The sequence below is a fragment of the Lygodium microphyllum genome, chromosome 18, assembly GCF_053477565.2.
Source record: "Lygodium microphyllum isolate KBCC chromosome 18, Lygodium_microphyllum_v1.1.10, whole genome shotgun sequence".
NCBI classification, from domain to species: Eukaryota; Viridiplantae; Streptophyta; class Polypodiopsida; order Schizaeales; family Lygodiaceae; genus Lygodium; species Lygodium microphyllum.
The window spans coordinates 68,407,193-68,420,423 of NC_141152.1; positions in this window are offsets into that span (position 1 = coordinate 68,407,193).

The following is a 13,231-nucleotide window of genomic DNA, read 5'->3' on the forward strand; positions in this document are numbered from 1 at the left end:
ATACCATAGTTTTTCAACACATCCAATGCATACTATCTTTTACAACCATATACCTTATAGAGTCCTAATTATCTCTATGCTAAGAAAATAGTGTAGCTCTTTCGAATCCTTTATCTCAAATTTAATCTTAAAGGAGACCCTTCACATTGTCAATCTCTGTCTCCCTATCACCCATAATGATCAAATCATCCATATATGTAGTAATGATCATAATACTTGCATCACTCTCACATACATAGAGTGAGTGATCAACATGTGCTCTCCAAGATCCAATGCTAATAAGATATTTTACAATCCAATCATACCATGCCCTGGGTGCTTGCAATAGCCCATACAAGGCCTTAGGAAGCTTGCATATATAATGTGGATGATTCTCATCCGCATAACTAGGAGATTGCTCCATATAAACCTTCTCTTGCAATCCCCCCTATAAAAAGGTATTCTTAACATCCATTTGATACATGATCCACCCTTTGATGCATCCATTGCTATGAGAGCCCTTACAGTTGCCATTTTAGCCACCACTAGAGCAAAGATCTCCTCATAATCAATACCATGAGTCTGCACATATCCTTTGGCAATCAACTTGACCTTGTAAACCCATTTGTAGTCAATAGCTTTATTGCCTTCATGTAAAGGTACCAACTCCCATGTATTATTAGTAGCCATTTTTTTATCCATATCATGATCCCAATACTAATTGTCCACTACATCTTTAAAAGAAATGGATTCCACATCTTACACAACCTTAGCAGTGTATGCATAGTGATGAGCTACATAGGTATTATATATTAATTGCTACATTGGCTTTCTTGCTCAACCTGCATGGACCTAGATTACTACCAAATGCTTTAGCATCCTCTTGTGTCTTCCGCACACCAAGTGTTTTAATATATCAATAAAGGAAACATAATACTTGCACCCACTCAAAAGTTACAATCTTTGTGGGACTCCACTTATCACAATATATCAATTCAAGTGGCTTCTTACATACTTGCTTTTCACATGGAAACACATGACTTACTTCCTTTCCAAATTGACATGCTTCATATACTTTTGTATCCCGTAAACTCTAAAATTACGCAAACCATCAACAACCTGTTTTGACTACATGAATTTTAGTCACTATATATTCACATGACCAATTCTCTTATTCCAAATTCTCATCTCAACCACAACACTTAAACCTTATGCAAACATGGGAGCATCCATTTTAGGTAGACTTACATCAAGAGTAAATTATTTTCCAGCATGTTTCTCTTTTGCAATCAATCTACACTAATTTTTAAGATGTTTTTATATAACAAGCATCAAATGTGAACCGAACTTGCAATCCTTGTTCTACTATCGAACTAATGGAAACCAACTTTTTTGTAATATTTAGTACATGTAAGATATCATCTAGGTACTTAATTTACCATCATGTATACTCAAAGAACATTTTCAATATAAGTAATGGGATAAGTTATGCCATCATCTATCTTTACATAACTTAAAGACTCTAGATTGCACATCTCTCTAAACCATTCTAAGTGAGAAGTCATGTGGTTAGTGGCACCTAAGTCTACATACCATATATCATTCTTTGATGAACCATCAGCAATCATTGTATATTTAAAATTCTACACAACAAACAACTCCTTACTTCTAACATCATTATTTCTACTTCTGCATGCAAAATTTATTTACTTCTTTTTCACATTTCAAATTTCAACCTTCTTTTTGAAGTAGATTTGAGAATTGTGATGTGATTGACTACAATGCTAGCACTCTTTGCTATCACCAAAAATCTATTGTTTATTAGAATTTGCAACTTGGTCTCTTTGTGTAATATTCCTGAATCTAACCACACATTCTGCATACGAATCTCCTCTTAGGTTAGGATAATAGCAAAATTTCTTTTATAATCCCTTTCTCCTCTAGCCGACTGTCGTGCTGGAGGAGAAGGGTTTAGCAATGGCCACTAAGCTCCTTGCTGGAGCTTGAAGGGGGGAGTCTCATGCGTATTGACGCATGGGGGGGGGAGGATCCCCCTCCCCTCACCTATATAAAGAGTATGGGGCATAGCCAGGGGGGAAGGCGCTGCCATGAGAGCATGAAGAGGATGCTGTCAGATTGCATAGAGGGAGAGAGTGGAGACTTTGTGTGCAGTCGTGAAGGAGGGAGAGATTGACAGACACCGCCTAGTCACCATTGTAGCTGCCGCTGCAGTTCGACCCCCTGCCCGCATTCACGCCACCGACAACTACCGTGCAATCCGCCCTGTTCGTTGACACGTCACCATCTGCCACCTTTCTCCTGCCACGTGGGGCTTCCACGTTTCCTTCAAAAGATCAAAAGCTTCTTAGGAAGCTTCTAAAGGCTTCCTAAGAAGCTCCCCCTCATATGGACTACTTAAGCCCTTTCTCCCCCCACACACAAGATCTCTTCCTTAGGGCTCATTAAAGCTCCTTTTCCCCCATACAAAATTCCTTCCTAAGCCCCTTTCATACCCGTTTTCCCCACACAAAGAAAGTCTCCTCCCAAGCATCTTTTACACCTTTTTCCTTTTCCCCCCGGGATTCAAAGGTTTCATACACCCTTCCTTCCCCCTTTCTTTTCCACCAAGAGTTTTTTCCCCCGGGATTCAAAAGCCCTTTTTGTGAGCCTTCTTATTGCCCTCGCAAGTGGGGTTTAAAAGCCCAGTTACGTCGTGGAAATCAAGGCCTTTTGCCCACTTTAGGCCAGGGTTTAAAGACCCTTTCCGTAGGAAATTCCCACTCAAATTCAAGGAGGAAACCTTGTAAAAACCATTTCCAAAAGACGGTGCAAGCTATCACAAAGGGGAGCTATGCGTGCAAAGGGGACGGCCAAGGTCATAAATCTACATCCAGGACGGAAAGGCCGCATTCGCAATGGCTCCTAAGAAAGCACAAGGCACAGCCGTAGGAGGATCATCTCCTAATATCCATGTGGACATCTCGCCACAAGTCCAGGTTTTTCTTCCTAATTTTTGTTTTACGTTGTTATAATTCAATCATGCATGGATGACTTTTGGAGACAGGATGCATTTTTTGTCTTAAATGCTTTGGTTAATTTAAAAGAATTAGCTCATGACGGAAGAGTTCGGCCATTAGTATTTTCAATAAAATGAATAAAATAAAGTAAGCAGAAGATTTATATGCATTTCTAGCAAGTAGTTTTTGTGCATTACAATGAAATGAAATTAGATCAATGTCCATATTTACAAGATGGAATTATGAAAGTACACTCCGATTAAGCATGAAAGGAATTAACCGCATATTGCATTATTGAACATCTTTTTTGAAATAATTCCTAAAGAAAGTTGCTAGAAACCGTAGGAAATTGCCAGGGTTGCATGAAGAAGATTTTACTCCAGGCAAGTGGCCTAAAAAACTTAAATCAACAAAAGAGTGTGTAAGTTTTGCATATGACAAATTCATTCAGAAATGGAAGTAGTAAAAGACTGCATGTTTTAGCTTGAATCTTGTTCGCATATTATAGAATGATTAATTGGAGTTAGGCTATAACCTAACCTATGCTTGATCTTAAACCGAAAAGTTAGGATTTGAAAATCAACTAACATGTAGACAATGAGTCATGTGGTTATGGAAATGATAGCGTAATTATCTTCAAAAATAGATAGGTTAAATTGGCATAAACCTAAACACCTAAACCAGCAGAGTACTCGTTTAGAAAAGGGTTAATTCAATGCGATGTATCCCAAGGAACTGACTAGGGTTAGCCCGGTGAAGATATTTACCTAGTCGCACGTACTGCCAAAAACTGAAACTCCTATACCCTAGATACTTGCCCATATTCATGGAATGTAGGGATAGTAGGACATACTTGCGAGAAGTGCTAGGGTTTTCCTAAGAATCTCTTGCTAAAAAGATGAATCTCGAAGCCCTAGGACTGACAAGTCGGCCTAATGCCATCAGGAACAGATTATTTTGTGACTCCATTCGATGGGTAAATAGTCCCATAATTGATGCGACACTTGTGCAACAAGTTGTAGAGTCACATGGTCTTGTGATTTGATCACAAGGGAATGGCCAGTTCCTCGGAGTGAGATTGGCAGATTCTTATGCAAGTTATCTTGCAAGAGGATGAATAATTGTCCTAATATAGTATCTTTCTGGGGTATAGATAATTGCTTGGAAGTTAAAAGACCAATCGATAAATTGGAATAACATATGAACTTAAGGTATTGATCAAGTTGGGTTAATAGGGTATGGCCCTAACCCGGGATATAGGGGATCTTGCCAAGTCGCAATTGATCCCGGATCGAGTGCTCGATGCATTCGGAAAGAACGATTTGCTCCTTAGTAGTTGGCCAAAAATAACGACCAATGGAATTGTTTGTGCTTGTAACAATTTTAAGAGCACTGTTTTGCTTTGTTTGCTCAAAGAAGTAAAGGATAAATGTATATCTAATGCTTCAGGTTGAAGGTCTGAAGGGAGAGGTAGCTTCAGTTACCCCCGATTGCCTGCTTGACCCTAACCAAGGGGGTTGTTTACCGCACCGGGAAGGTGGACCGAACCCACCGCAAGAGGTCTCTTCGTTAAGCACTACTTGGAGCAGGAGGACGCTTGGGTGCCAAGGGGGGGCTCTCGCCAGAAATCCCTTGCCTTCTGGGCCCTGCACAAGAGGGTAACATGACTCGGGATTGGATCTCGAGGCCCACATACTAGTCTACGGGTGGAATCATGGATTAGTAATCCCTGTGGATTGCTGGATAGCCTTCGGGTGGATTGTGGATAAGCCTACGGGCTGGACTTTATGTATTTCAAAGATAAATATGATAACCTGTTAAAAAGGAACTTGTTTGACATTGCTTTTTTATGTCAAGTGATATGATTACATGAAGGAACTAGTGCCTAATGGGCTAATTAAGGAAGCTGATTGATACATGTCCAACTAAATGTTTTAGGTAACTAAATAACTAAAACAACTTGAGGAAAGTGTGATGGATGTGGCCATAGGTCTGTCCTACGGATGGGTGGTCCCGGTTGGTTGGAAACTTTTCTCAATCAAGATGGACAACAGGAAGATCGTTCAAAGAATACGAACAGCAAGAGCATTGACCTAGATTCTAAGTTATAGATAATCCCGATCTATGCTATTTTAGGGGAACAGAATGGGACTATGCCTTATGGCAGAGAGGTTGAGCTTTACATCCCTCTCATTTCCCATTCTCCTTGAACCAAGTGTAGCGTGAATCCGCTTCGAACCTGGCATTTCTGCGTAAAGTAGTTCACTCGAGTTCGACGCTAGTTGCCGTTAGGAAATGACCAATAGGGAAAACCCTAATTCAAGTCGGTCCTAAGTGGGAATGGCCGGAATACTTCTGCTATGTGGCAGACGCGGAAAGTCCTAGATCGCAAACCTTGTAACATTCCATGGGAGTGCCGAGCGGAGCGTTCTAGACATCCTTTCCAATGGACTGCTAAGACGTGTCCTGAAGATAACAAGTGGACATGTTACACTTTGTGAGAGTTGCATTTTAGGAGCCCACTTTAAGTCGATCTAGAAGAAGTTGGAGCTCGTTTTAAAGCAAAAACGTGGCGGGGACGAGTCAACAAGCCAATTTTCATGAGAAATCAAATAGTGTGGCAGATGGTTGAGCTGGAGTTTTCCTAGATGCATTTCGACATCAAGAATCCAACAAAAGTTTTGGCTCGTCAATCGGAGGTGGTTTGTGCCCCCCATTTAATCCCCAGAAGATTCGGCATTATAAAGCAGCTATCGGATTGGGAAGTTGTAAAGTGCGTGGGAGAGGCCAAATTGATGGATTTCAACACCATGAAGTTGCCTGTCTAGTCAAATTGCAAATCGGAGTTCATTTGCCCTCTCAAAACTAAAATATCCACTTGCGAGGCAATGCGAATACAAAAACATGAACTAGTTATTTTAATGTTTTAAACCTTATGCTTAATAAAAGCCTTGAAATGAATGCAAAAACTATCGGATAGAGGAAAGCATCAATGCGCCTTCTCATTTTTACTCGATACCTCTCCGATTCAAACCCGTTTGGAGAGAGAGAGGGAGATCCTCGATGAGGGCAAAGAAAGGAACAAGATGGTTGTAAACTTGCTAGTTTTAATAAAGGATTTAAAAAAATGAGAAAGTATTTCTCTCTCCTCCCTCTCTCTCCCCTCTATGGGATTTTCATGCGCATTATCTTGTGTAGAAACACGGTATGACTATTTTTTATGAAGAAAATGAAGGATTTTTGACATTTTATGATGGAAATAATGTTCTTATGTGATAAAAAAATTGTTTGAGTGTTGGTCGCATCATGTTTAATTGCTGTCGATTAGAAAATTCTGATTTCATAATGATTTACATGCACTATTTAAATTCTGTAAAACCCGAAATGCGGTTTTTAAGGATAAAATGATGGTTTTGTCATTTTGGGTGGGTGAAATGTGTTCTTATGGGAAAAAATGAAAAAAAAAATGAATTCTAGTATGCTGAAATGATTGGCATAAGGGAAATAAAAAAATAATGATGATTATTGTCAAATAAATGCAAAAAAAGAGAAAATAAAAAAAATAAAAATACACTTCATAAAAATAAGAAAAAATACAATGAGTGTTTGTGAATGTATGGTAGTGGCGGAGCATGAGGTTTAGCCTCAGTTTGCTCTATCTCTTTGTCAAAGTTTGTAATTTATCACTTTTCCTACATCAAAACATGACAAAATAAACCCCAATACCTATGCAATGGAAGCACTACCTAAAATTAGGGGGTGGGGTGTTTGAATGATGCGATTTGGAGATAGTTTATTGCTGATTTTACTTATGCATAGCATGATATAGGGTTTGTTGTATTTTAATTAAGAGGATAGTAGCATGAGCGTTGTCTCGATGATATCCTTACATCACCGCAACAAGTTAGTGAATGAGCATTGGAAAGTGTGGTTGTGCATGATACATTCCCGATTGAAATTTATTATTGAGCACATTAGGATCATCCAATTTTTTATGTGCATATCAACCATAGCATCAAAATATGAAGAACTGGATGCATAACACCAGTTTTCCATTATGATGACCTACACTTCTCTAGGCTAGTTGATCATTTTCTTAGGAAATTATTTGGTAAGGACACATGGTATCTCCTAAAATATGTTGAAAATGAAAGAGTGGAGGCTTGTCTCATGTGCATTTTATGTTGAAGTGATGCATCTTGGGGCCAATCCCCGAGGTGTAGGAGAGTTGGAGTGGAGCTGTGGCAATCAGCCGAGAGGTACCTTGTTATGTCTATGTTACGAGCCACTATGCCTATATGTTATATGATCTCCCTCTGAGCAGAAGGGATCGTAAATTTGGACTGTGACTTAATACAAAGACAGAATCGACATTAGCATTTAGTGTAGAGTGAGTCTTAGATGCTCCTAGCTCGCGAGGCCATGTGGTGGGGTTGTTTGTTGTGTGCATGAGGTCCGGCTAGTGCCATAGCTAATGTCAGCCCATTTTAGGTCCCATGAATGGTGCGTTTGTTGGGAGCTGCCTATAAGTGGTGGTTTTTGAACCTAGGTTGTAAAGAGACCAAACTTTATAATTTCCATTAGTAGTGTGCTAAGCTGCCCATAAAATGGGGTTTGTTCAAGGATGGAAAACCTTGGCTTTCCCTATACAAAACTTAATAATGGATTTAGTTAGTTATGTAGAGCATGAGTCCTCTACAGAAGATAATTTAGGTGATGAGAAGAGTAACTAGTTAGTGTATACCCCATCTTCTAATGTGATGGTGGTGCGCAGATCGGACACAGGTAGCTCACGTAGTGAATTCCCAAAGGTCCCCAAGAACAAAGCACTCTACTTTTTAGCACAAAAACCAATGTAAAAACAAGCACGACATGAGACAAGAGACAAATTGGGTTGAATCTCCCCCATGCCTTGTGTGAGCGCTTCACAAAGCATGTATTTAATATATATTTCCAATCTTTTTGCTCAAAAATAGCCCAATTACAAAAATATGACAAGCTTTTAGCTTTTGAGTTTGCTTTCTACCAAAAATAGGAAAATAAAGCTAATGGACGGTGCCCAAAGAGTCTGGCACGCCCAATCTCAATGTCCAAATAAAAATAACATATCCAGGCGCATAAGCGCATACAAAATAATAATAAATAATCGATGTCTCTATAGACATAATCAAAATATAGGCGTGACGCCTATCAAAATATAGTCCAAAGGTCGGAAACCCGCTAGACTCCAATGCTTTCCTCCGCCACTGCTGCTATCTCTACACATCAACTGAAGCATTCACAATCGTTAGTAAAATAACACAATTAAACCGACAAAAGTGAATACCTAGCAGTCTTCAGCTACATAAATAAATCAACTGGTTAGAAATAAATCCTAACCTTAATTTATTACGAGTGCGCACTCTAAACTCATAAACGTTTATTAATTTAATATGCATTTTGCGGAATCACCCGCTATGGAATCACCCATGTACACACTAAATTAATGAAACGCCCGAAAAGGACAGGCGTCCCCATCAACTTCTCGCACAAAGAATCCTCTTTGCGTATGAGCCCCGGTCATCTAAGTTTACGGAATCCACCGTAAAACCTCACGGAATCCACCGTGGAATATGCCTCCTGGCATCATACCCTCGGGGTGGGATAGCAATTGACCTCAATTGCTATTAGCTCAATGTGGAGCGAATAGAGTGGGAAAAGCATTTAAGTCTCTAGCGTGCATCCATTGTGCTTCCTCTACAGGATGGTTCTTAAATTTCACTAGATATCTAGAATACCTTCGGCCAGTTCTAGTGGTCATGTAGTCAGTGTCTATGATGGCTTCTGGTTCAAGGATTTCAGTCTCTTCTTCTAGTAAAGGTGGGTTTTCATAGACAGGGTGGATAGGTAATTGTCCTCTAAATGGTCTCAATAAACTAATATGAAATGTATTATGAATTTTCCAATGAGATGGTAGTTCTAACTTGAATGCATTGTCATTAATCTTATGAATGATTCTAAATGGTCCGTAGAATCTAGGGGCTAATTTGACAACTGGATGTCTATCTACACTTTGCAGTCTACGCTTTTCTATTCTAAGCCAAACATAATCATCAATTTTGAAATTCATGGCTTGTCTTTTCTTATTGGCTTGTTTGGTATATGATTGTTGGGCTTTAGCAATCATATCCTTTACCTCATCAAAAATAGTGTTATGCATAACAGCAATATCATCGGCACTTTGTATTCTATTAGACAAAGATGCAACAGGTGTAGATAATCTATGTCCATAAATAACTTCAAAAGGTGCTTTCTTTGTAGATGTGTGCGGTGTATTGTTGTATGCAAACTGTAATAAATGTAAGTGAGTATCCCATGTCTGAGGTTTAGAGATAGTGTATGCACGTAAAAGATCTAAAATAGTGCTATTTGTGGCTTCTGTTTGTCCATTTGTTTTTGGATGAAATGCAGATGAAAAATCAATCTTTGTGCCTAGATTTGCAAACAGTGTAATCCAGAAATTATTACAAAATCTAGAATCTCTATCTGAAATAATCACTTTCGGCAATCCATGGTTAGTAAAAACAGTTTTCAAAAATAACTGTGCTGCTTGTGATGCTGTTAAAGTTTTCTTACATGCAATGAAATATGCTTGCTTACTAAATCTATCTACAATTGTCCAAATCATGTCATGGTTAGATTTAGTATTTGGTAATCCAGTAATGAAATCCATAGATATATGTTCCCAAGGTTTAGATGGAATAGATAAAGGCATTAATAACCCATACTGTTTACCATGATGTCGTTTTATTCTTTGACAAATCAGACATTCGGAAACAAAATTAGACACATCTGCATCCATATGCGGCCAATAAAAATCTTCAGTTAACATGCGTAATGTAGAAATGATACCTCTATGACCTTGATATGGGGGACAATGAATTTCATGCAAAACAAAAGATCGGAATGGAATAGTAACACACAGTCTCTTTTCAAAGAACATGAATCCATCATTATATGACAATGAATCAACAGGAATGAAATTATTTTGAACTAATTTTTGCCAATCAGAATGAAAAGTAATATCCTGGTGATATGTGTCTTTCATAGCAATCAAAGAATCAAAAGATATGATAGAAATGTTATGAATTGCAGGTCTTCTACTCAATGCATCGGCAACTACATTTTCTTTTCCAGGTTGGTATTGAATGATAGGATGGAAACTTTGAATGAATGAAGCCCATTTGATATGACGGTCAGAAATTTGGGGTTGGCTAAGTAGATGTCTAATGCTTTGCTGGTCGGTTTTTATCATGAATTCTGAACCCATTAAATAATGCTTCCATTGTTTCAATGCTTGGACAACTGCTAAGAGTTCCTTGTCATAAGTGGAATATTTAAGCTCAGAGGGTTTCAGTTTAGAACTAGAATATGCTATTGGATGGTTGTCTTGCATAAGCACGGCTTCTATTCCTGATCCGCTAGCATCGGTCACAACTAAAAAGAATGGTCTATTAAAGTCAGGCAATTGTAGGACAGGGGCATTGGTCAATGCACGTTTAAGTAAATCAAAGGATTTCTGCTGGTTTTCAGTCCATTGATAAACAATGCCTTTCTTAAGAAGTTTGGTCAGTGGTAAAGCAAGTAATGAGAAATTACGTACAAACTTCCTATAGAAACTAGCAAGACCAAGGAATGAGCGTAATTCATGTACATTTTTAGGAATAGGCCAATGCAATATTGCGTCAATTTTCTTAGGATCAACTTTTATTCCTTCTTCTGATACAATATGACCTAGATATTCTATTTCTGTCTTAAAGAATTCACTCTTGTCAGGATTTGCAAACAATTGATTTTCTTTCAGTAATTGAAAAACTAATGATAAATGCTCATAATGCTCTTTTTCACTTTGACTGAATACTAAAATATCATCAAAGAAAACAATCACACAATATTGATATTTTAGAAAAATACGATTCATCATTCTACTGAAAGTGGCAGGTGCATTAGTTAATCCGAATGGCATAACTAAGAATTCGTAATGGCCAAACTGTGTCCTGAATGCAGTCTTAAATATGTCGGATCTATCTAGCCTCACCTGATGATATCCAGACTTAAGGTCAATTTTACTAAATATAGAAGATCCTTGCAGTTTGTCCATAAGGTCATCAACTCTAGGTATAGGATACCTATTCTTTACAGTGATCTTGTTTAATGCTCGGTAGTCAATACACATCCGATAAGTATTATTCTTTTTCTTGACTAGGAGCACAGGTGCACCGAATGGGGAACTGCTAGGTCGAATTAAACCTCTATTTAGTAATTCTTCTACTTGACTCTGGATTTCTTTTTGATCTATTTGGTTGTGCCTATATGGGGCTTTGCAAGGTGGTTGTGTGCCAGGTATTAGGTCAATCTTATGGTCTTCTGGACGTGATGGAGGTAAACCTGGTGGTAGGTCTTCTGCAAAACAGTCCTTAAAATATGCAAGAAATTCCTTATGCCTAGGGTGCATATGAGTTTCTTTTGCGTGCAATTCATTCACCCAAATGAGATATGATTTAGTATTCTTGCGTAGTGCATGTTTTGCTTGAGTATGCGAAAGCAGTGGAAACATATGAGATGCATGCATACCAAATAATGTAATAGATTTTCCTTGAAAATTAATATTCATTGTGTGTGTGGAATAATCTATATTGGGATTATGTTGGTGTCTCCATGGCATTCCTAGAATAATGTCGCTAGATTGTAATGGGACAACTAAGAAATTTCTTCTTTCAATATATGGACCAATTTGAATTTCTAAATTTTGAACTTCTTGTGTGCCATTGTACCTAGTGCCTAAAAATGCAGCTTTTATGCGATAGTGCGTAGGTACTGTATGCAATTTCAATTCCTTTACCAATTTTGCTGAAATAAAGTCATGCGTACTACCGTCATCATGCAATATAATTCTTTCTTTTCCATGCACCATACATTTCATAGTCAACAATGAATGTAAAGTATGCATACCTGGTAAAGTGTCGGAAGTAGTAGTAGGATCATCTTCTTCTTCAGTGAAATCCGGCATATCCTCATGCTCGTCTTCGTCCATAGCTCCAAGGTAGTTGATATGTGCTGATGGCTTCTTTGAATGACAATTTGCTGCGAGATGGCTTGGCTGGTGACACTTGTAGCATATGATAGGCTTGGCTTTGGTCACATTATTTGCAATGGCTGGGAGTCTGGGTATATTTGGATTTGCTTGTTGGATAGGCTTAGGATTTGGATTGACAGTGGATGGTAATGCAGGTGGTTTAGGCCAATTCTTGCGGAAAGATGGTGATGAAAAACGACCTGGATTAAACCTTCTGAAATTTGAATTGAATTGTTTAGATCCATAATTACCGTTTGCTTGGAATGGCTGTGGTCGTCGATCTCTTCCACGTAACTTATCTTCAGTGTCGTGAGCTAAGGAGATGGCATCTTCAAGGGTAGCAGGCTTGAACATATTCACCTCAGCGTAGTAATGTCCAAGAAGTCCAGACATGTACTTCCGCTTATGGGTCGTCTCTGGTACGTCTTCAAGCATGCGTAGCTGTAAGAGTGCATTCCAAAAACGCTCTGTATACTGTGGAATAGGCTCACGGTCGCGTTGTTGAAGTAAATCCCATTGATTGATAGCCTTCTCATGAAATTGCGGTGGAAGAAAATTTTGCATGAACTTCTTCTTAAAATCTTCCCATGTAGCAGGACATTCTATGCTCTTGCGGACGACAGTCCACCAAAGTGATGCTCTATCTATCACATGATTAGTAACACACTTGATTTTATCTTTCTCAGGATAAGTTTCCTCATGGAAATAGTCATCAAATTGGCTAATGAATGATAAAACAGTCTTTCCTTCTCTTATGCCATTGAAAGTGCGAAACTTGAAACTTCGTTTACTTATCTTGGATTCCTTGCGAATGGTTTGTGCTTCAAGAGTGGCGTCGATGGTACAGCGTATCAAATCTTCAGCTTGAGGTTCTTCTTTATCAGTGGACGCTCCTTGTAGCTTTGTCAATTGCGCTTGCAAGGCTTGCCTAGCTCTTCGCTCTTCGTCCAATTGCAACATGATAAGATCCAGCTTTTGCTCCATGGTAGGCTCGTGTAGGTCGTCTTCAGCCATAGGATCATCCATATGTGGGGTAGTCATCCTGTAAAACTCAACAAACCTTTCTCACTCAAAATCAGTTAGCGGGATGAGCGTAGCTCAAATTTGGGGTTACAAGGCT